Source organism: Gracilinanus agilis, chromosome 1 (genome assembly GCF_016433145.1).
Source record: "Gracilinanus agilis isolate LMUSP501 chromosome 1, AgileGrace, whole genome shotgun sequence".
NCBI lineage: Eukaryota > Metazoa > Chordata > Mammalia > Didelphimorphia > Didelphidae > Gracilinanus > Gracilinanus agilis.
In genome coordinates, this window is record NC_058130.1 from 785,964,965 (window position 1) to 785,989,225 (window position 24,261).

The window sequence follows — 24,261 nt, forward strand, 5'->3', positions numbered from 1 at the left end:
TGCTTAAAATCTCAGAGAGAACAAATAGAGAAAGGAGGAGAATTTGGAACACAAACTTTTAAAAATGTTAAAAATTGGCTTTACCTTTAACCTGGAAAAAAATGTTTAAAAGATAAAATGTAAATTACTTAATGCCATTGACTGTATTGCTTTTTTTAAAACTGTTTTTCCCCTACACTTATTAAAATACCTTTCACATAATTTATACTTAATAATTTTTCATCTCATTCATTCATCATATGGCAAAATATCCCAAGAAGAAATATCAATAAAAATTCAATTGTGGTTTGTGTGTGTGAAACAAGAAGTACAAAAGATGAAAACAGAAATACCAATTCATGCATATTAAGTGAAGAGCACTACAGAGAGTACAATCAATATAATAATATTTCAGAAAGAAGTTGGAAAGGGATTAGAGGAGATTTATATAAACATGACAGAATGAGGAATTTTCCCCAATCCTATATTATAGTTATAAAAAGGCAACACCTTTGACTAAATAGTTTATGTGAACAAATGTATATAGGTATGAATAATTTCTTTTTTTAAAAATAATTTTTATTTTAAAAAAAGTTATCATGGTTACATAATTCACATTCTTACTTTCCCCTTCACCCCCTGACTTCCTCCCCACCCCCATAGCTGATGTGCATTTCCAATGGATTTAACATGTGTTAAATTGTTGATGGTTGCATTGGTGTGGAAGTTTCGGTCTACATCCCCAGTCATGTCCGCCTCAACCCATGTGTTCAAGCAGTTGTTTTTCTTCTGTGTTTCCACTCCTGTAGTTCTTCCTCTGAATGTGGGTAGTGTGCTTTTGAATAATTTCTTAATCTATTTTAAATATTAATTGGATATTTAGGTCATTAGATGAAAGCACATGGCCTATTAAGGCAATGCCTTGATAATGAGTGAAAAAAAAAATCATACCCTCATGGAGCTATGGATGATATGTCAAATTTCCAGGAGTTCATCCATTTATGTTGTGGTTGAGTTCAATGGTGAAAGAATCCTTAATGGTAATTGACACTACGTATGGAACATGAAAGAGTTTCCTCATAAGTCTGGACCTCCCATTCACCCATATTCCAAGGGATTAGAGTGAAAACTTCAAAGATTCTACAGCACTGATAAAAATCTCCAGAAAAATATGTAGCAACATTCTCAAAATAGTAATGGTCATTTCACTTTGGGGATTCAGCCTATAAGGGCATAATTCAACCAAACAGAGAGTACACCACACAGATACTAATTAGAGTGCAAATATCACCAAAACTGGCAAATAGAGATATGTTTGATTAATGTGTATTATTCTATAAAATGATTATTCCCATTACTGGAAGTGTAAACCTGTATTACAGAAAATAATATTGACTTTAGAGGTTTATTTATTCTTGATTTGTCTCTGGGTATTCCTGTGTGGTTTCAAGAGGATCACATAGCATTTAGGAATAAAAATGCAACCCAGTAACCCAACACTGGAGGCTAAGATGGAGAAGATCTCTACAGTCACCATGGCCTTCCCTTTGGAGCTCTGATATGTGGGAAGAAAAGAGGCCCCAGACACTGCAAAACATCAGCATGCTGAAGGTGATGAACTTGGCTTCGTTGAAGGTGTCAGGCAGATTCCTGGCCAGGAAAGCCACAGTAAAGCTTCCCAGAGCTAAAAATCCCATATAGCCCAGGATAAAATAAAATGCAAAGACAGAACATTCATTACAACTAAGGATTATGCAGCCATATTCAGAGTGTGGGTCTGCTTCTGGAAAGGGGGGGTAGGTGCCCAGCCAGATGCCACAGAAAATCATTTGAAATCCAGAACAAATGAGAACAACATAGAGAGACATTCTAGGATGTATGAACATGTGGATCCTGCTCCCTGGCCTGATACCCTTGAAAGCCAGAACCACTATGATGGTTTTGGCCAAAATGGAGGAAACAGCCACTGTGAAGACAACTCCAAATACAGTCTGTTGCAGGAGACAGGTGGCAGTGGTAGGCTGACCTATAAAGAGCAGAGAGCAGAGGAAACAGAAGATGAGGGAAATGAGGAGAATATAGCTGAGAGTCCTGTTATTGGCTTTTACTATGGGAGTGTTTTGGAACTTCACAAAGACCCCCAGAACCAGACTTGTCAGTAAAGAGAAGGAAACAGCCATACAGGTCAAAGTCATCCCCAAAGGTTCTTTCACAGATAGAAAGATCAAAACCTTGGAGAGGCAGTGATCTCTCTGCTCATTTGGATATTTATCCTCAGGGCACTTCTTACATTGATCTGCATCTGCATGAAACAAAGAAAGGCTCAAGGTTAAGATTCAAAGACTGATCCCAAAGATCCCTATAATCTTACACTGTGGCAGTTGAGAAGAGTGGGACATGGGAATTTCTCATAAAATTGGCCTTTTTCTCTCCTTTCCTCTTTTCACTACTATCTTGGCTTGAAAGCAAACTACGGTAAGGCTGAAAATCAGTGCTGAAGGAAACAGTTATGATAACTGCAAGAATTCCTTTAGCTTCCATAGGAACCAAAATTCCCTTCTTTTTTGCTGAAAGACAATGTCACTGGAAAATAACATGGTATCAAAGGCTATACCTATTCTGTTCATGTCTTTTTATTGGCTGGGTTCAGGTCACATTAATTCACTGTTTTCCTTTTATTTAATGTATGATATCTATTCCTTTTAACAATCCTCTGTTATAATCATTAATCTGGGATGAGATGGATGCCACCTTGACTGACAGGGATAGCAGTTGAGAGATTTGGAATGTTCCCTGGTGTCGTGAGCCAGGGGAAACGTCATTTAGCCCCACTATATATATATACCCCCTGACAGCTACAGTGGAGGAAGTCTCTGGACTCAGAGGCTCAGATCTGGAGATCACAGATCTCTGAGTTGAGACTTAAGCAAACCTCTGTGGATCAATCTGAACAGAGGGGTGGATGAAGGGTGGATGAAGGATGTGGAGTAGTGGTTGAAGGGTGGAAGGGTGGTTGAAGAAGAAGAGGGTAGGAAAAGCCTGAATCTATTTCCTTGCTAGACTGTGAGAGATAGTGAACCATCAACACTATTGGTAAGAGAGCTGAGAGGATAAAAAGATCATCAATATCTATCTTCAGCAATAGCCTTCCCTATTCTCTAGCTTGTCTGTGGCTAGGTCTGGTCAGAGAGAGAGAGAAAGAGAGAGTGAAGACCTCAATCCTTCACCAGACTAGCAGCCTCCAGTCCCAATGATCAATTAGGTTAATAGTTAATAGAGCAATAGCATTTCCAACCCCCTATCCTTTACATTGTTATTCTTTCTCTATCAATAGATCAACAGTGTTTAATAGCAAGTACTTTCCTGAGTGGTCATTCAATTGTAGCCCTTTGGAAGGGAGTTCAAATACACAGTAAGATCCTAATCGTTATCCAAAGCTAATCAATATCCCATTACCAATCTATCCAACCCCAGGTTGGGCCTAGAGAAGTTAACCATCCACCTATCCTCTCAAAGGTCCTCACTTGGGCAACTGATAAAGGAATCACTGACAGGTTAATCAACCAAGCCTGTCTGGGAAAAGGGGATAATTTACAGCAGCAGCCAGGTTGAGAGGAGTAGGTGTTCCTCCCTGCCAACTGCAGTTGAGGAGATCATAGACAGATACACATCACTATCATTATACATGTATCTCCACTATCCCCCAGTTCTTTTAACACCTCTTAGTATAGTGCATTTAGTAGTATCTCTCTTGGTGAGTGTGTGTGTATATATGCATATATATATTATAATAATAGAAAATATTAAGATTGTCACTGTGTCATGTTGTACAACAATAACTTTAAGTATAGATTGTTTGAATTAATCTTTCCTTATTTTTCTAAGCTCCCATTGCACCTCCTCCCACAAATAATATCTAATGTAATATATTACTTGTAGATGCAATTATTGTGTATATTTATTTTTACTTCTCTATTAGAAGGGAAGGCTCCCTGAATTCAGGAATCATTTCCTTTTTGTCTTAGTATTTCCATTATTTTTCATGAAGAATGTCATACATCTAATGGGTATTAATTGATTGAAAGATTGATGATTTATTGAATAACTGGCATCTTCAACAGAAATTTTCATTTACTTGTAAGTGATCCTCCTGGGAATCCTCCGGAAATTATTGCTGTTTCATGATTTATTCAACAATGAATTAGATAATCCCTTAATATGTGTTCAATCAAATAGTTTAATGGCAAATTCTTATTGGATCATAGATTGCATTATTTTTCACTTCTTTTTGGACTCATGTATTGATCATCTTTTAACCTCATTCAGATTCATGTGCTCTTGAAATTTATGTTGAGAATGGAATTCCAAAAACCATTTTTGGGACCTGGGATCCATCCTTGGTTTTAGCTGACTTTCCATTCTTGAAGCATCCTCTTTTGCCCTTCTTATTCCTCCCTCTCTTTTCTATTATTTTCCACAATAAATCTTTCAGGTTCCCCCCAAAATATTCAAGTTGCCTCTGTGACACAAGGTGAAAATATAGATTTGTCTTTGGATAATGTCACAAATCCCTATAGAAAATTCTGTTTTGTTTTTGTTTGATTGTTTCAGTCATTTCTGACTCTTCATGACCACTTTTGATGTTCCTTAGCAAATATGCAAATATATTTTGCCATTTCTTTCTCTGTCCCATTTGATAGTTGAGGAAATTGTGCCTTACCTAGGGTCACAGTTTGCAATAGTATAAGACCTGATTTGAACTCAGGGAGATAAATGTTCCTCAACCCAGTCCCAGCTCTCAATCCATTGCATCATGTAGCTGTTCCAATTTTTGAAAAATATACAATGACTAATATGATGTTTCCATCAAATGACAAAACAGATGATCACAAAATCCTGGAAAGGCTTATATGTATTATACAAAGAGTAATGAGTAAAATCGGGAGAATGTTGTACACAATGACAGTAATAAAGCATGGCTTTTAGCTATTAGTGAGTTAATTGTTATCATCAATGCATGGACCCTGGTTAGCTCCAAAGAAATCAGGACAAAAAGAAATATATCTAACTCCATAGAAGGAACTGATGGAATCTGAAAGCAGATTGCAGCATAGCATTGTCATTCCCCTCCCCCCAGAAATATTTCTCTAAGACATTTAAGATGCAGTCTTGAAAGATGGAGGGAATTTCTCATCTGAGTTCCCCTTCTCTGATGTTGATTAAAATGTTTAAAAAATTAAAGACCTATTGTATTTAGCAGTTTTGAGAAAATCTGACTTATTTGTCATTCTATGGTTCAGATTTGATATACGAGGCAAATAATAAGTCAGATTTATTTCTCTGTGTTCAAATATAAGTTCAAAAGCACTTAAGCCTAATTACATGAATTATTGTAATCATAGTCCTTGAGACAAAGTTATTTTTGTCTTTGCTCTGGTGTTGGAGATATGGTTAGTTGTAGATGGATAAAACCCAGTTGGAAGAAAGCACAGTTAAAGCAACATGAAAAGTTAAGTCAGAATTCAATTTTATAATGGATCATTCATGCCAGAAGACAAAATAGGGAGGAGAAAGGAGAAAGAGATAGAGACAGAGAAATAATTAAATGGAAAGAGATAAAAAGAGAGAAGAGAGACAAAGACTTGAAGGAGGGAGATAAGAGCAAATGATAGAGAGGAAGAAAGAGGCAAAGAGATAAAGAAAAATAGACATTGCCATAGAGAAGACAGGCAGAGAAAAGAGAGACACAAAGATGAATAAAAAGAGAGATAGAAAAAAGGTTAAAGGAAAAGGACAGAAAGAACACTCTGATGGAGGGACCTGTAATCCACAAAAGTTTCTATGCTACATCCCTTATTTTAGATCAGAAATATTGCAGGGAAGATCTGTTATCCTACTCTTTCCTTAATCTGTAGCTATCAATCATCTTGTTCCTAATTTAAGTTTCTTTTAGCTAATCTTCAAAGACCACCCTATTTAGTCTTATCCATTAGAAATCTCTTCTCTAGATATACTTGGACTCTCAATCTCAGGTGTTGTTTTGGTGGTGTGAGGAACAGCACATATAGGACATAACATACCAATTGCAGCAAAAGGAAGTGTATCTGAACATGGAACCAATTTATTATGAGGGCCATTTCATATTCATTCAAGACCAAAATCTCACCTTAATTCACTTAAACTTAGAATCACTACACCCTCATATCCAGACTACTTTTTTAGTATTTATGTTTCTTTTAAAAATCCATGGAGAGGGGCAGTTGGGTAGCTCAGTGGATTAGGAGTCAGGTCTAGAGACGGGAGGTCCTAGGTTCAAATCCAACCTCAGACACTTCCCAGCTATGTGACCCTGGGCAAGTCACTTGACCCCCATTGCCTACCCTTACCACTCTTCCACCTATGAGCCAATACACAGAAGTTAAGGGTTTAAAAAATCCATGGAGAATATTCAACAAAAGAATTTATTATTGTTGTTGTTATTATTATTATTGTTATACATAATAGCATTGGGGTAGAGGTTTCCCAGAGGCTCCTATTTTCCAATGTCTCATTATAAATAATAATGACTATGTTTTTCATAGGCTCTTCTAGTTGAGCGCAAACTATGTCAGATTCTATGAAACTTATCATTGTGTAGTGGATCCAAGACACCATGCCATGGGAACTTATTTCAGATTACTCTTTTAATGTTCCTGGTCTCTCATGATTTCTTACTCATACCCAATTGTTCCTGGAAGTTGTAGATGTCTGTACAAGAATAAATTGTTGGGTATTTTCTTCAGAAACTCACCCATATGACTGGAAATCTCCCCTCTTGGGCATGGGGAACAGTCATAGCAGCAGGTCACTTGCCCCTCTAGAGGGATCTTTCTGAACCCAGGACCACAACTCTCACTGCATACAACCCTGGGAATATAAGATAGTAATTGGATAGTGGAATGCACAGCATTATCTGAGGGGAAAAGGAATCTCATTTTCTATGTAACCCTTGCTTTTACCACCAGTCCCACAGACAGTTAAGTGATAGTGTGAAAGAGAATTTAAACTCTTTGCTTATTTTAATGTAATCAATCAGCATCCTTTAATTTAATCAAATCAAGAATTTGAAGTGCTCCTACCTTGCACTTGGCAAGTCACTAAGTAAGAGATTTCACAAATGACTTACTATAGAAATCTCACACCTCCAAAGCCACAAGTACTGTCCCTCCCAGTGCAGTGTGAAGATGGGATTAACTATCCGCTGCCCATTTTTAGAGTTAATCACACAAGCATATACACCCTGACATTTCCTTAAGCGAGGGGAGGTCTATAACCCATATGTGCTAAAAGTGAGTAACAAATCAGAAACAACTGACTGCCCTTTGGGCAGTCTATGAAAAGCTAAAGCTGCATTGGCCCATGTAAAGTGGAAGGGAGGCTCAGGAAGTGACGAAAAGAATGGTTTTAACTTTCTGTGGAGGTAGTTCTTCAAGTGTTTTCAAGACTTCTGGATGATGGCTTCATGGACCTGGGACTGACATTGGTGAGGTAGCTCTTGGACTTTCCATTAGGACTACCATGTGGGTAAGTGAAAAGGGTGACTCATTTTCCTGGCTTTCTGGAGGGACTAGCCTCTGGAGAGGACCTGTCTTGAAAGAGGCTTGGGGCTGGATCCCTTGCTTTATTCATCATCAGGTCCTCTGCTGAATGCAGAGGGCCCTCCAGCTAAAGACTAATTAGCCCTGCCTGGGTTGAACCAGGGGCCAGAGCAAAATACTTAGGGTGTTAGGTTTGATATCTTACTCTATCCACTTTCACATTTCCCTTACTTTCACTCTTTCTCCTTTTATAAATACCATAAAAATCACTCTGACTTGAGTAATTTAATTTTGGTGGCCACATTTCTCATTAATTTAGTCCAACCTTTAATTTTTAACCCTAGGCAAATTGAAAGGCTGTGATTTGTTCCTATGAAGAGGGGGAGAGACAGGAAGTGACATGGCTACAGGAGTATAAATAGTCAGCTCAAGGACTCCGGAGCATTCATTCTGCATTTGTGAGCTGGGCTGAAGGGAGTCTCTTGGAGACAGTCACTTTTTCCTGGACTCATCTTGGGGTGGAGCATTCTGTGCTGGAGAGGCTTGCTGGGTAAGTGAATGGAACTGAAGGAAGAGGCTTGAGTTGGTGGATTTCTGGCTGAAGATGCCACTGGGATTTCCATATGGAAATCTGGACTTGAGGGGGCCCTTGCTGGGTGCTGAGCTGGACTTCACCAAAGTAGCACTTAGTGTGGTAGGCTAGACAATTCTCTACCTCCTTCCTAAATTTCCCACTTTAATATCTCTACTTTGTTGTAAATAAAAGCTGCTAACAGTCATTTTTACTTAAACTCTAATATTTTATAATTGGCAACCACAATCTTTTTTTTAACTCAAACATTTTGTGAAACCAACTTTTTTTTTACCCTTACAATTGCATAAAGAGAATGCTGGGCTTAGAGTCAGGAAGACATGAATTTGAGTCCAGCATAATGTGTAGCTGTATTGACCTTAGCAAGTGATTTAAATTTTCTTTACTAAACTTTCAAGTAGAATGAATAATAGCATTTACCTCACAGAATCAATTGGAGGATAAAATGTGATATTTATAAACTTCCTGGTACATATTAGACACTTAATAAGTGTCTCTTTTTGACCCTTTTATAGATTTCATTTTTTTTACATATCTCTAAGAGGGAAGAGATTTCCATAGAGAATAATAGTTTTATTATTTTTTGGTAAGTTCTTAATTTTCATGCCTGAAGGGATATTAAGAACAATGAACCTTAATGATAAGAAGCTAAAATGTCAAAACAGCTCTAGAGGTTTGTAGAGTGCATCTTATTCAAAAGAAACAGAACAAGTATTGTGGAGAGGAATACACTAGCACTGAAAAAACATAATTTTACATATATTATCTATCTATATGTATATGTATATTTCTCTATATGTATATTTCTCTGATTACATTTTATTTTTCCTAATTGCATGTAAAAATAATTTTTGGCATTCATTTTCTACCATTTTAAAGTCCAAATTATTTACTCTACCTTCCCCTCCCTAATAGATTAAGCATTTTATGTTGGTTATAAATGAAGCACTGAATATATTAAGAAGGTGTATTAAGAGTCAGAACCAAGATGGTGGAATAGCAGAAAAACAGGACAGCTCAATAGCACATCATAGCTCCTCAAACAGATCTAGAAATTCATCAGAACATATTCTCATGAATCAATTGAAGAAACACTCAGTCATTTTCCAGTCACGAGGTGGTACACAGAAAGATCTGTACATACTAGGGAATGGTATGTACAGGCATGTGCAAAGTAAGTGTGTATACTGAAAAAAATAAGAAAATAAATAAAAGGGTACCACAAAAAGCCATTAAGGTAATGGGATTGTTCAAAGTTCAAGCCCAGGAGAATAAAATTTGCGAATATCCACAAGGCCTTAAAAAACATTTTTGTCACACAATCATAATTCTTCAAAAAGCTAAAGTGAGAGTTTTCTTAAGGGTTAATTTTTTGTTTTTATTTTTTATAAATGCAATCAGAGTACAAGAGGAATAATAGGAAAAGAAATGAGAGATTTCAAAGACTATATTGGAAAGGCAATAAATATGCTGCAACATTAGTTACACAACCTTAATGAAACAGCAAACTCTAAACATTAGAAGAGACAAAAAAGAGGCATTGACTTGATGAGACAACAAAGAATACTAAATTAGTCAAAAGAGTAAAAAATAAGGTAAAATATAAGGTATTTCAAAGTCAAAATATGTTGCCTGGAAAACATATTAAGGGGAAAAACTAAGAATCAGTGGTATACCTAAATGACATGACTAAAAAGAATGCTCAGACACCAAATTTCAAGAAATATTAAAATAAATCTCCCCATATCTCTTAGAAGGAGATAACAATATGTAAGTAGAATCACCTCCTGAAATGAATCTCAAAATATGAAACCTCAGGAAATTTCTAGTTAAAATCCAGATCTTCACTCCAAAACAAACATACTGCAAGCATTCCAAAACAAAGAATTCAAATATTGAGCAAAGAAAGTCAAAATCAACCCAATTTATTAACCACTAATAAAATTGATCAAGGACCTTGAATAACATATTCCAGAAGACAAAGGGATATAATTTTATAACACAACTTACTTAAAGAACCAATTATAACTGCAAAAGAAAGAAAATGATAGGCTCTTTTTTGGAAGGGGGAGGGGATAAAAGCCAAGATAATGTTTTAGCAGGAGCAATAGCTAGAACTGCTGCAAAAATTCTCCCAAACCAACCTTAAAAGAGACTTAAGTTTGAGATCCAACAAATATAGGAGTAAGGGGGCTCTCCTGTGGAGGCTAACTTGAAAGGTAGGCAGGAAGGATTAATTTTCACAGTATAAGGGGAACCAGAAGTAAAACTGCACACAGAAGAGTATCAGATGACCACCCCTCACCTACTGCACCAGGTATCAGCTAACTGGGGCATCCTGAGACTCTGCCTAAGCCAAGAGCAGAGCACACCATACTCCTCACCAACTCCTTGAAGTCCAAAGCATGGTACCAGGCCACAGTGAGGCCCCAATATCTATACCACTTGGCCCTTTCAAGACTGTGGTGAAGCCCCTAGCCCCAGAGCAAAATAGCTCACAGTGTTCTAAGAACTGCCATTCAGTGGGCAAAAAAGGCTGGGAAAATGAGCAAAGTGCAAACAAAACACCTAAGCATAGAAAATGTTTATGGAGACAAAGAAGAGCAAGGCAATGATTCAGCAGGGAACATTGAAAACAAAACAATCAAACTTTAAACAAAAAAAGCAAAAGGAGAATTCATCTCAGACATTGGAAGAGCTCAAAAAGGAATTAAAAATCAGATGAGAGATGAAAGAAAATGGGGAAAATAAATGAAAGTAATATAAAAAGAAAATAACAGTTGAAAAAAGCAAAATTCATAAAGCAGGAAAAGTTTTAAAAATCCAATACAGAAAAGAATTTAATGAAATGTATAATGGACAAAATAGAAATGGAGGTTCAAAATGTCATGGAAGGAAATCAGTCTTTAAAAATTAGAACTGGGCAGGCCTAGAGATGGGAGGTCCTAGGTTGGAATCTGGCCTCAGACACTTCCCAGCTGTGTGACCCTGAGCAAGTCACTTGACCCCCATTGCCTACCCTTACCACTCTTCTGCCTTGGAGCCAATACACAGTATTGACTCCAAGATGGAAGAAGGTAAGGATTAAAAAAATTTAGAACTGGGAAATTAGAAGCTAATAATTTCATAAATCATCATAAAACAAAAAATTTGACTATGTTTTTCAAGATGAAATATAGTGATTTAATAAAATGAAAGATTTTCAAACATTCCTGAAGAAATTACCAGAACTAAACAGAAAAACTGATGTCCTAATAAAAAATTTTATACTTCAAAAAAGAAGTATAAAAAAGTAAATAAGAAAGGGAAAATTTAAAGGACTCAGTAAGGTCAAATTATTTTTAGCCCTACATGGAAAGATGTTATTTGTAACTCTTGAAAATTTTTGTCACTACCATAGGGTTTAGATGAAGTATATATAGACAAAGGGTGATGTAGTAAGCTGTTTACAATGATATGAAAAAGATCAAGGGGTGAAAAAGAATATTTCACTGAGATAAATGAAAAGAGAGAGGGAAAATGGGGTAAATTATATCACATAAAGAGACCTGAGGTGGGGAAGCTATTGAAATGGAAAGGCAGATGACAATGGTATTGAATAATATTTTAATATAACTCTCATTGGAATTGGCTCAGAAAGGAAAGAACAGCCATATTCATTGAGGTATATAATCCTATCTTGCCCTATAGAAAAGTGGGTGGGAAATAAGAAATGGGAAGGAAAAGATGTGGATAATATAAGGGAGAGGGAAATTGGGAAGGTAATTAAAATCAAAACACTTGTGTGGAGAAACAGAGCAAAAGGAAAAAGGACAGGATAAAAAGGGGAAATCAAGAGGGGGAATACATAGATGGTAAGTATAACAGTGACTATAAATGAAATGAATTCACCTATAAAAGAGAAGTGGATAGCAGAATAGAAAACCCTCATTCCTAGGATTTGTTGTTTGCAAGAAATACGTTTGAGACAGATTGACACACAGAGCTTAAAAGTAAGGGGATAGTGCAGAATCTATTGGACTTCAACTGAGTTAAAAAAGCAGGCATAGCAAATCATGATCCCAGACAAATCTAAAGCAAAAAATCTAATTCAAAGAGATGAGGAGGGTAATTATATCATGATAAAAGGTAGTAGAGACAATGAAATAATATCAGTATTTAGTATACATGCACCAAATGGTATAGTCACCAGATTTTTAAAGGGAAAACTAAAGGACCTTAAAGAGGAAATAAACATTAAAACTATACTAATGTGAGACCTCAACCTTCCTCCAGTAGAATGAGATAAATCAAACCAAAAAATAAACAAGAAAGAAGTAAAGGAAGAGAATGACATTTTTTAAAATTTAGATTTAATAGATATCTGGAGAAAATTGAATTGGGATAAAAAGGAACATATCTTCTTTTCAATAACACATGATATATATATATATATATACACACATACACACACACACAAATACTGGCCTTTTACTAGGGCTTGAAAACTTCACAACCAAATGTAGAAAAATAGAATTAATAAATGCAACTCATTCAGATCATAATGCAATAAAAATTATAATCAATAATGGTTCATGGAAAAGCAAGTTAAAAATTAATTGGAAACTAAATAATCTAATTCTTCAAAATGGATAGGTCAAAGAATAAATCATCTAAACGATCTAGTGCTGGCTAAGAAATAGTGTGGATCAATGGAACAGAGTAGCAGTAAATGACCTTAGCAATCCAATGTTTGATAAACCCAAAGATCCCAGATTAACAGATAAGAACTCACTATTTGACAAAAACTGCTGGGAAAATTGGAAAACAGTATGGCAAAAATTAGGTATAAATCAATATCTAACACTGCATAACAAGATAAGGTCAAAATGGATATATGATTTATACATAAAGGGTGATATTACAAATAAATTACGGGAACATAGAATAGTTTACCTATCATATATTTTGAGAAGGAATGAATTGATGATCAAACAAGAGCTAGAGAACATTGAAAGATATAAAAGGAATAATTTTTATTGTATTGAATTAAAAAGGTTTTGTACAAACAAAATCAATGCAACGAAGATTAGAAGGGAAAAAACATATTGGAAAAATTTATAACAAATTTTTCTGATAAAGGTCTCATATCTCAAAATATAAAGAACTAAATCAAATTTATAAGAATACAAGTCATTTCCCAACTGACAAATTGCCAAAGCATATCAATAAGCTATTTTCCAATGAAGAAATCAAAGCCATTGATAATCATATGAAAAAAATGTTGTAAATCTGTCTTGATTAGAGAAATGCAAATTAAAACAGTTCTGATTACAGTAAAGAAAGTGATATATGTTGGAGAGTATGTGGAAAATTGGGAGACTAATGGATTGCTGGTGAACTTGTGGACTGATACAGCCATCCTGGAGAGCAATATGGAATGGTGTCCAAAGAACTATAAAACAATTCATGCCCTTTGATCCAGTAATACCAAGACTAGATATGTATCCTGGAGAGATTTTTTTTAAGGGGAAAGAATCTACTTGCATAAAAATATTTATACTCACTCTTTTTGTGGGGCAAAGAATTGGAAACTAAATGGATGTGCATCAATTGGAGAATGGCTGAACAAAATGTAATATATGATGGTGATGTAATACTATTGTGCTGCAAGGAATAATGAACAGAATGATTTCAGAAAGACCTCATGCATTGATGCAGAGTGAAATAAGCAGAAGCAAGAAAACATTGTACCCTATAACAGCAATATTGTGCAATGATCAACTCTGACAGACTTTGATACTCTCAACAAGACAATGACCCAGGAAAATTTTGAGGGATTTATGACCAAAATGTTATTTATCCCCAGAGAAAGAACTTTTTGAATCAGGATGCAGCTGAAAGCATATGATTTTTCAATTTGTTTATATCTTGAGGATTTGGTTTTCTAAGATTATTCTCTTACAAAAATGAACAACATGGAAATAAATGTGTTTTCCATGATAATGTATGTATAACCCAGATCAAATAATCTGAAAGTACCAGGAGGAGCAAGGGAAGGAAGGGAAAGACATAAGTTGGATCATATAACTTAGGAAAACTTGAGTGGAAATTTATGAAAGGTAATTGGAAAAATATGCTAAAAAAAGTAAAAGAAACAAAAAACAAAATAAAGATAGGCTTTTTGTGAAATAGAGGACTGCAAAGTCTTAGTCATGAAAAGATTGGAATAATATAGACACTTTGATGTTCAAATATAAGCTATGAGAATATTAAAAATGTAAACAAAAATGAACAATGACAAAAGGCTAACAACGTAAAAACAGCTTATAGTCTAATGTGGGGAGATAATTCTTATATCACCTCTGAAACTTATCATTAGGGTTGATAGAGGTAATCTAATTAGTGAATACCTTGGAGTGGGTCTCATGTCTTCATGATATTCAGAGAAGAATGATAAGATGAGAAGAATGCAATAAATGGTGAAAAGAATAGATAGTTCAGAGAATTTCTCTCACATAATCAAGGTGCACAATAATATATCTATACAAAGAATAGGAGTAAAAAGAGGCCAACATTTCACTTTTATATGAACAGCTCAGAAAATGAAAAAATATAATATGGAGGAGAATGACGAATTAGACATAAAATAGATTATAGGAAGGCTAATGACTAAATAATATAGAGATTGTAACCAAAGACATACAAAAAATATTTCTAGCTATTTGTAAAGTGGCCAAGAATTAGGATTGGAACTGGGATCTGTAAGTTGAAGATTTGCTGAACAATTTATAATGTCTATAATGTACATGTGTATACATATACATACGTATATGTATATTTTTATGCATAAGAAGACATATGCATGTATTAGAAATAGTGTTGTGTGGTAACAAAAAAAAATGAAGTGGATATTTTAAAAAGAGAAACTAAGGGAGAATATATAAATTGATTCCAGGTGAAGTGAGGAGAATCAGATTAACTAATTTAAAAAAACACAATGAAATGGTAAAAAAAATTTTTTTTGAAAAAATGACAACTTGTCAGTTTAAAACCCAATCAAAAATTCCAATAAAGGAGGAAACATATTACCCACTTAAAGGTAGAGAGCTAAATAATTCAAAATGCAAAATAAGACATAATATTTTTTGGACATGGCTACTGTGTATTTATTTATTTATTTTTGCTTCACTATACACAGAACTGCTGTTTAGTCATTTTCAGATGTGTCTGTTTCTTCAGGATTGCATTTGGGATTTGGCATTTCCTTCTCCCAATGATTTTACAAATGATGAAACTGAAGCAAACATGATTAAATCTTACTCAGGCTCACTTGGCAAGTAAGTACATGATGCCTGATTTGAACTCAGGTAAGAGTCATCCTGACTACAGACCCAATCTATCCACTGCACCACCATGATCCTCCTATAATTACAACCAGAAGTCAGTCTATGTATCTGTGTATCTATGTATCTATATATCTATATATCTATCTCCATCTCCATATAAAGTATTAGATACATGGTGAAGTGAATAAAACACTGTGCCTGATATTAGGAAGATTTGAGTTCAGCTTTAACGACAGACATTTGCTTGGTAGATGTCACTGGGCAAGTCACTTAAATTATTTGTCTCACTCCCTCATTAGTAAAAAGGGGACAGCATACTGAAGTTAAAGGTAAGCCACTCATGCCAGGAAAACTCATGTAGAAAGTCCTTGGGTTCATGCAGAGTTGTACATGACTGAATGATTGAACACCAATAAGAACAACCAAATACTACCTAGGAGGCTCATTGCCCATATGTCCTTGAAAAAATTAGCCAGCCTCCTTGAATATCAGTTTCCTCAGGTGTAAAATGAAAGGCAACAAATAGACTTACATAACCTGTGAGGTCCTTTCATTTTCTAGATGTGTAATCCGATTGTTACCATAGTCATTAAATGTCTCCTATCTATAATCATACACAATATTTAGGAAACTGAATAGATCATGAATTGCTCCCAGGATTAGAAGTATAAATTTAGCATTTAAAATGTCTTTGACAGCCAGGCCTAGAGACGGGAGGTCTTAGGTTCAAACCCGGCCTCAGCCACTTCCCAGCTGTGTGACCCTGGGCAAGTCACTTGACCCCCATTGCCCACCCTTACCAATCTTCCACCTATGAGATAATACACCAAAGTACAAGGGTTTAAAAAAAAACAACCAAAAACAAAATAAAATGTCTTTGACCTATGATTTCCACCAGCCCCACACTATGGCATCCTCATATATTGAGAAATCTTGACCAAGGGGAGCACTGGGGACAAATTGCCCCACTTTCACCAAAGCATCAGTTTCATTAGGAAAGAAAATATAGTTCATAATGGCATATTGAGCTTCAGGGCTTCTTTTCTCATCCACACACACGTGGTCACCAGCACTGTTGTTAAACTGGGTGTTCTTCAGAAAGGAATGCAGCTGAAAAGGAAGAGGAATCCTCATCACTGGATTTTGTGTGAGGGAAGGATTTCTCTCAAACTACAACCTATGAATTATATGAGTGATATTGGGCCTAGTTTGCAGTCTTATCAGATATTATATAGCTTCTATAGAATGTAGTTTTCTACTGGGACACAGAAAAGTGACCGTCTAGAACACATACCATGGCTTATATCTCCAAGTGATAATATTATTTCATAATATTTATGTATAATTTGTTTCATTCTTGAATCCTATCTCTCGCTGTCTTTATGTAAACTCTTTCCAAGTCTGTTGATTTCATCTTTACAAGATACTCTCTCCTTGTCTCCATTTCCCAGTTCTCCTGACTTCCTTCAAGGCCCAAATAAAATTCCATTTCCTAAAGGAAGGCTTTCCCTATCCATCTTAATTATACTGCCTTCCTTCTCTTAATTGTTTCCTATTCACTTTATATACAACTTATTGGCACATATTTGTTTTCTTCTTTCCACATACATTAAATTGTTAGCCCAATTAGCTTATTTTAAAAATCTTCCCTAAGATTTCTATGGAAATTATTGCTCTTAGTAACCTCCTTGTATGAACCATACCTAAAACAATTCCCATTTTGAAATACCTAGAATTTATCATGCAGTCACTGCTTCAATCAACTCATCAATCAACATTTATTAAACACCTGCTAAATGTAACAAACTGTGTTATGTGCAGTCATGGAAGCCCTGCAAAAAATGGATCTCACTACCCTCAGATTATTGATTTTTTTTAACAACTACAATTGGATATATGTTTATTATGACATCATAAACATATAATTCTTTGCACCTTCCTCTCATTTCTGTTCTTTCCCCTTGGGAAAAACAAAACAAAACAATTTTGATCGCTTTTCCATGTGAAAGTTACTCAAATTCTTGAACAAACCTCTCATGTCTCTTTCCTTTGAAAGTTCTCCTCACCAGACTAAACTTTTCCAATTCTTTCAACTCATTATCAATGATACAGAGAAAGAAGTCCTTTCAATTATCAGTATTCAAATAGGTATACTCCCACTTAAATATCAAATATCAGTTATCAACATCCTTCACCTATTAGATTCTCTGGATTTTTAAATCTAAAAAAAGAAGGGTCAGTTGAGAACAAGAAGCTTTATCCAACTCCTTTTAAATTCTAGTTGGGTCCCTCTTTTCATTATTTATTTTTCTTTATTTTTAACTTATTTTCCAATTTAAAGTGCATGTAATTTATTTGTACATATTTATTTTTTGTTATTCCCTTTAGATTGTGGGCATTTTCTAGAGAGGAAATATCTTTTGCCTCTTCTTGGGACCTCATAATATAGCACAGTGTCTAGCACATCTTAAATGCTTAATAAGTGCTGATTGGCTGATTGATTGTCTCACTCATTTGAGAAGGTAGTGCAAGTGCAAGACTTCACATTCATTCCTACTTAGTTTTGTCTTTTTCATTTATTCATTTCAAAGTTCTAAACTGAAAAGATCTTTCACAATCAGTATTGGGCAAACTATGGCCTGAGGGCCAGATGTGGCCCCCTGAAATGTTTTATCCAGCCCTGGGGACATTAGTCCTAATCTGATGAATACAATGAGTAGGATATAATACAATGAAACTTCAAAAAAGTTGCCCTTAGAAACAGACTGACAGATGAGCATTTCCTTTCCTTTGGCCCCCTCTTTAAAAAGTTTGCCCATCACTGTTCTTGATTATCCTTCTAGCTTAATTTTAAGGATATTCTTCTTGGTAAAAACTAATTATGTGAAAAGAAGGAATATCTTCTAGAAACATGATATAGAAAAATACAAGAAGTAGAAGCAAATTTGTAGTTTCATTTGACCAATGGGATTAGAAGATTGTTTCTGATTAGATAAGGATTTCTGGAAGGCATCTTGAATAAATGTAATTTCATAAGATCAATTAACTCAATGGTATGAAAACTTGATCTCCTAATGCAGAACAGGAGCTGTTGTATAATTCTTGTGATTAAAATTATTTTGAGAGATTTGTATTGAGTAAGAATGTCAGATTGTTTATTAAGCTGACATCATAACCAAAAAAGTGATACACCCTTGGCCTTTTCAGTGACTATAGACCTGAAACATTCTTTAGGTAGACCTATAAATAATGTTTTAAGAGTTTATTATTCAGCCTCACCCTTGAATATACCTAGACATATCTCAGTGTTAAATAAGTAATTAGGAGATGGTTCATCAAACTAGCTCTCCCCTCCTATCCCCATTTGATGAGGCTTGGGTGAACTAGAAAAGAATCCATGTCTGTTGGAAGCCATTGAGACTCCTCTTTTGACTCCTTTTATGATCCATACCTTTTCTTATTGAAAAACTTTAAGTTCTTAGCAAAGCAGCAGTTAAGAGGTTAACAGTTTCTCTACAGATGCAGAAAATTAAGCTCAAAGCTGTTTCTAGACAGCCAAGGTCAAAAGTTGGACAAAGAGACAAGACCTCATCCAGCTTTCCTCCAGAGAAAAGTAACCCAGAATTAGCTTTCTGATAATAAGGTGGCTGGAATTCAGCCTTGGACCTTGTTCTATTCCAGGCTATCTTTACCTTAAAGTCACTGAGGCTCCAACATAATTTGCAATTTCTGCACAACTGTGAAGCTTCTTGGGGTTCTTTGTGTGAAATGAGTCTTGAAATCTATGTAAATAAACTCCATGCTCCTTGTCAGCAGCCATGGCCATGAGCTGATAGAAAGCCAGTCTCCCATTTCACCTCTTTCTCACCTAAACCATCCTTATCAGATTCTTGGAGCAGTTTGATGACTTTCAATAGATGTCCCCTTCACTTATTAACCAATTTCTATTAATAGGAAGACATTAGCCACAGCCTTATAATCTAAAACTGGCACAGTAATTTTCCCTTAATAAGTAGGCCCTAACATAGGAACTAATACACCAAACAAAAAGTAAATTCTCACAAAAGTTGGAAAATTATACCCTTTAAGGATAACATGAGGCATGTAAACTTTGACAGAGTTGCTCAGAATATATGTTCATAGGGCTTATTTGAATCTAGGTTTTTCTGACTAGGAGATATTCCCTAACATTATTATGAAACACTGTCTTTCTAGATAATACCTTAAATTAAAAGGATGAAGAGAAAGTCCTGAATGGAGTGAACCTAGAGTAGGGTAAGTAAAAGATGAGACCTGCTAGCCATCTGAAGATTTGATAAATAGGACTCTGAAACGAAAGGAATAGATTAGTGAGAAAATTCCTTATGTCTGCTTCACTTAAGAAATATCTAGAAGGCCAAGGTTAATTTTACTGAACAAGAAATGTTTATCCTAGAAAAGCAAAGACATGCTGATGGTCTTCCAAAATCTGAAAGGATCTCAAATAGAAGAATCATCATATTTTGTCTAATTGGCCCAGAAGACATAACTAGGGGCAATGGTTGAATGTGAAAGAAACTTTCCTGGATATCAGGCAAATGTCTAAAGTTCCTCCTTTTGAGGAGGCTGAGGCTGCTGAATTATTCACATCAGATGTGTGGAGTTGGAGGAGAGGTAATGTTGATTAGGTGCTTGAGGTAATTCTGTCAAAAATGTGGTGAATGCATAAGAGAAGAGAATCTCCAGGCTGCTTACTGCCAAGCAACCGGGGTCAGAGAAGCTGAGGAGATTGAAGCTACTATGTTGATCATTATGAGGATTAAGCCTATGAGTAGCCATTACATGTTGTAATGCAAGGTAGCTAACAGAAACTTTTTGCTTCTGTAATTTCTAACGGTCACAAAAAGTCAGTTAGAAGTCTTAGAATCTTCAGAAAGTCAGTTAGAACTTAAAGCTATAAATACAGGTGAAGTTCCAACTGACGGGGCTTTTGCCTTCTAGCTTTCGCTGTGGCTGGAGGCTTTTGCTTTGGCTTAGCCTGTTGACTTCAATCTTTCAGCTTGGCTTTGGCCTAATTGCTTCAGCCTTGGCCTGTGCTTATTTTGTCTTGGGTAAATTTGGACCTATCTCATTTCTCTGGACCTCTCCCTGATCTCTCCATCTATATTCCTTTCCCTTCCCCTGAATTTCCTTTGGGCCCTGGGTCGAAGGAAGGGCTTGGTGATTGAACATTGTGGGTTTTAGTTTCTATAGACAAGTAGAGTATCCTCAAATAAGTTACCCCTAGGTTTAGTGATTTAATAAGGACTTTACTTAAAAGGCAGTTAAATCTTCCTGACTGAGAGAGCCAGACTCTCTCTATCTAAACCTCTCTTGTGATCCATCCCCCACCATCATCCCTCTCCCTAGCAGCAGTTAGAAAACCCTGAACCTCTTTCCCTCTGATTAACCTGAGATTAATAAATCCCTTGTTACCTACTCAAAGCCTCTGGTGAATCATTGTATCAAAAATTTAGGCAAGGGTTGAAGAGGGAAAGAATTATTTTCTTTTATTTCTTGAGGGGAACTGTGAACATCCATCTTGGGAGGAAGTACCTACCTGAGACTTCCTCCTACTCCCAACAGTTTCACTGGCAGGGAGGAGCCCTTCGACTCCTCCCTCGAGGGACTTTAAAAATTAACAAGAGAAAACTCTCCAGCCAAACCTAAACATTTCTTACTGGCCCTAATTTCTCCCTGTATTCTCTGTCTCAAGTCTCAGTGAATAAACCTGTTTGAGCTGCCCCCCTCCTGCATACTCCATTTCCCTTATCTCCTATATACCTTCCCTTACCTTCATTCCTCCTCCAATCACCTTATAATCACCTATATCCCCTTTATCCTTCCTCACACCCAAATTGCCTTGAGACTTACCTACTTTTTTATAACAATGTCTACGCTTGTTTATTTAAAGGTATATAAGAATGAAATAAATAATTTTTAAAAAGAGAATCTAGGTTTTTTTGTTTGTTTTTTGGAAAATATGGAGCAATTGCTTTTCTAGGCCTTCACAAGGACTAAAGATAATGCTAATGTATTTAAAAGGAAATAGGCTCAGAAAGAGTCATTTTAGCTGCCATATGGAAAAAGTAAATTGTCAAGGTGAGAGAGATGGTAGAAGACACAGAAAGGACCAAGACAGCTTCCCTGAGAGACTGAGTAATATAACTGTCATAATAAAGTATAAAGACCATTGTGAGTAAACTGAGTTTACATTCGTCTATAAAGATATCATATGTGGTTTTTTTCAAAGATTGATATTTGGAGAGTGTTAATGGGTAGAAGTATTTCTTTTTCATAATTATGAAAACAACAATTTCTTTCATCAGTGCCTAGAGGTGATTTCCCCCCAGAAATTTTATCATCACAAATGTTACTCAAATATTTACTTACAGAATTTGTCATAATACTAATGAATTGGATAGTTAATAAAATTTTGTCTAAGCATATAATTCTAGGAGTTGATGAAAGAGATCATTAAAAAATGGGAAAGGAAATGTCTCTATCTTATTTATAAATTGAGATGAGATTTAAGCATAAGTTGATTAAAGAGAAACTACACATCACTGACAATTTATGAAAATATTTCATAAAATACTCCCATTTCCTATGGAATTCAAAGAACAAATAAAGAGAAAATGACTCATTAGCATTTGGATGTGAATGATGAATGGTCATTGGTTTGGTTGTCAATCAGTATAGGACATTTTAACTGAACTGGAGCCACCTAAGCTAATAGTGAGTAGTTTTTCAATACAAAATATATGATACTTTTGAAGGTAGTAGGATATACCCTCACTGGAAATAAATTAGCAAAGGCATAGCAAAAGGGGTTTCTTTCTCCTACTGAGTGATACCTGAGATCCTACCTAAATCCAAGATTTTAAGAGAGAGAAAGTAGTGGAATAGCTAGGTGGCTCAGTGGATTGAGAATGAGGACTAGAGATAGGAGGTTCTAGGTTCAAATGTGAACTCAGACACTTCTTAGCTGTGTGATCCTGGGCAAGTCACTTAACCCACTTTGCCTAGCCCCTACCTCTCTTCTGCCTTAGAAGAAGTATTGTTTTAAAAAAAAGAGAGAGAGAAAAGTAATTACAAGCTTCACATGCAAACTGACAAGTATTGGCAATTAAGAATACATTCTTTAAGGAACATGTAATTAAAGAATTTCAGACTTGTAAGGTAATTCTGTATCCATTTTCCCCACCCGTCATGCAAATATATCATTACTACACCATAGCTAAAAAGTGGCTACTCATTCAATACTACCTGCCATGAATGAAAGACTAAATATCCTTCATCTCCCATTGAATTTTTTTCTGATTTTCTTAGAAATATTTCATGGAGAGCCCAAGCCACAGCACAAACAGTGTTGTAGATGGTATAACTCAAGCCAGACATGGTCATATCAAAAGAACATAGAGGCAAAGTTTCTAAGGAAGCATTTGGTGAACACATATCTTGCTCTTCATTTTCTAGTTGATCTGTGCACCTAAAGACTGACAGCCAGAATTCCTTAAGTAAAATGTCATTTGGATATTTAGAAGGTTTAACTGTCCTAAGAAAAGTCTTGAACCCAGGGATTTCACCTGTCAAGTATGAAAATGTGAGAGCACCATGAAAATGATGACCTTGGTGATAGACAGGTCTCATGGTAATACCCCAGTGAGATGTAGCAATCCACACCTTCTTTATAATAAATATAGGAAGTTGTGAGTATCTCAGAATCATTAATGAATCTGCATCACCATGGATTACAATCACATCACATGAGGATTCTAGGATCTTGAACATGAATTTTTCATGTGATTCCATATGTCCTCTTTCACTGACAGGGATCTTCTCCGTGAAGGACACACAAACTCCATTCTCTACCATTGCCTCTCTTATTTCCCACAGAAATTTCTCACCTCTTATATCATCTGTGGCAACTAGACCTATCCAGTTCCATTTAAAATATAACATCAAGTGGACAACACCTCGGTGCAGAGAAGAGTCTTTAGGAGCCATCTGATAGAGGGAAGGAAACTGGATCTTGTCACTAAGAATGGAATCAAATGGACCATAGGTGATCTGATGAGAAAGAAACATGGATCAGTTTGGCCCTGAACACTGCTGACAGAAGTGAAATAAAATGCAATTTTGTGAATTGGCATTTTTGTTTATACAATACATTATGTATCTTGCAGTATAGTTTATGACAGGAGGTACTTTATTCTGTGAGTCTCCAATTTTATCCCTTTTTTGAGCCCTCAAAAAGGCAATATTTCAGTGATGACTGACTTCTGAGAATCTGTTGTTATCTGTATTCTAGTCAATGTATCTTCTCTATACTTTCCAAAGGAATAAGGATATATTCTTCATTGTTTTCTTGTTGGCACACAGAAGATTTCCAGATTAAATGTTTTGTATCTTTTTTTGAGGGGGCGGGTAATGTTTTTATTTTTTACATAAAGGAAAACACACGAATAGTATTCAGTGTGTTTTTAAACAATATGTAATTAACCCATACCTTTTTAATTTAAATGTATTTCAAACAAGAATATTTATTTTCTCACAAATATGAAATATTGATTCCCATCTATATCTAATCTATGATTGAAGGTTTCCAGTGAATATGACCTTATTACTGGTAAGGACAGCCCATTCTTCTTCATGTACACTTGAAATCATTATAATCATTAGAAAATAAAAGATCATTTTGTCTAACTTACATTTTTTTCCTGGTAACTTCTAAAAAATTGTTATTTGTTCTACCTTTCCAAAT

At 35.5% G+C, this 24,261-nt stretch overlaps 1 pseudogene; it reads right to left on the reverse strand.

Moving 5' to 3' along the window:
* Nucleotides 1-1,384: 1,384 nt before the first annotated feature.
* On the reverse strand, nt 1,385-23,585 carry LOC123230460 (annotated as a pseudogene).
* Between the last annotated feature and the right edge of the window lie 676 nt (nt 23,586-24,261).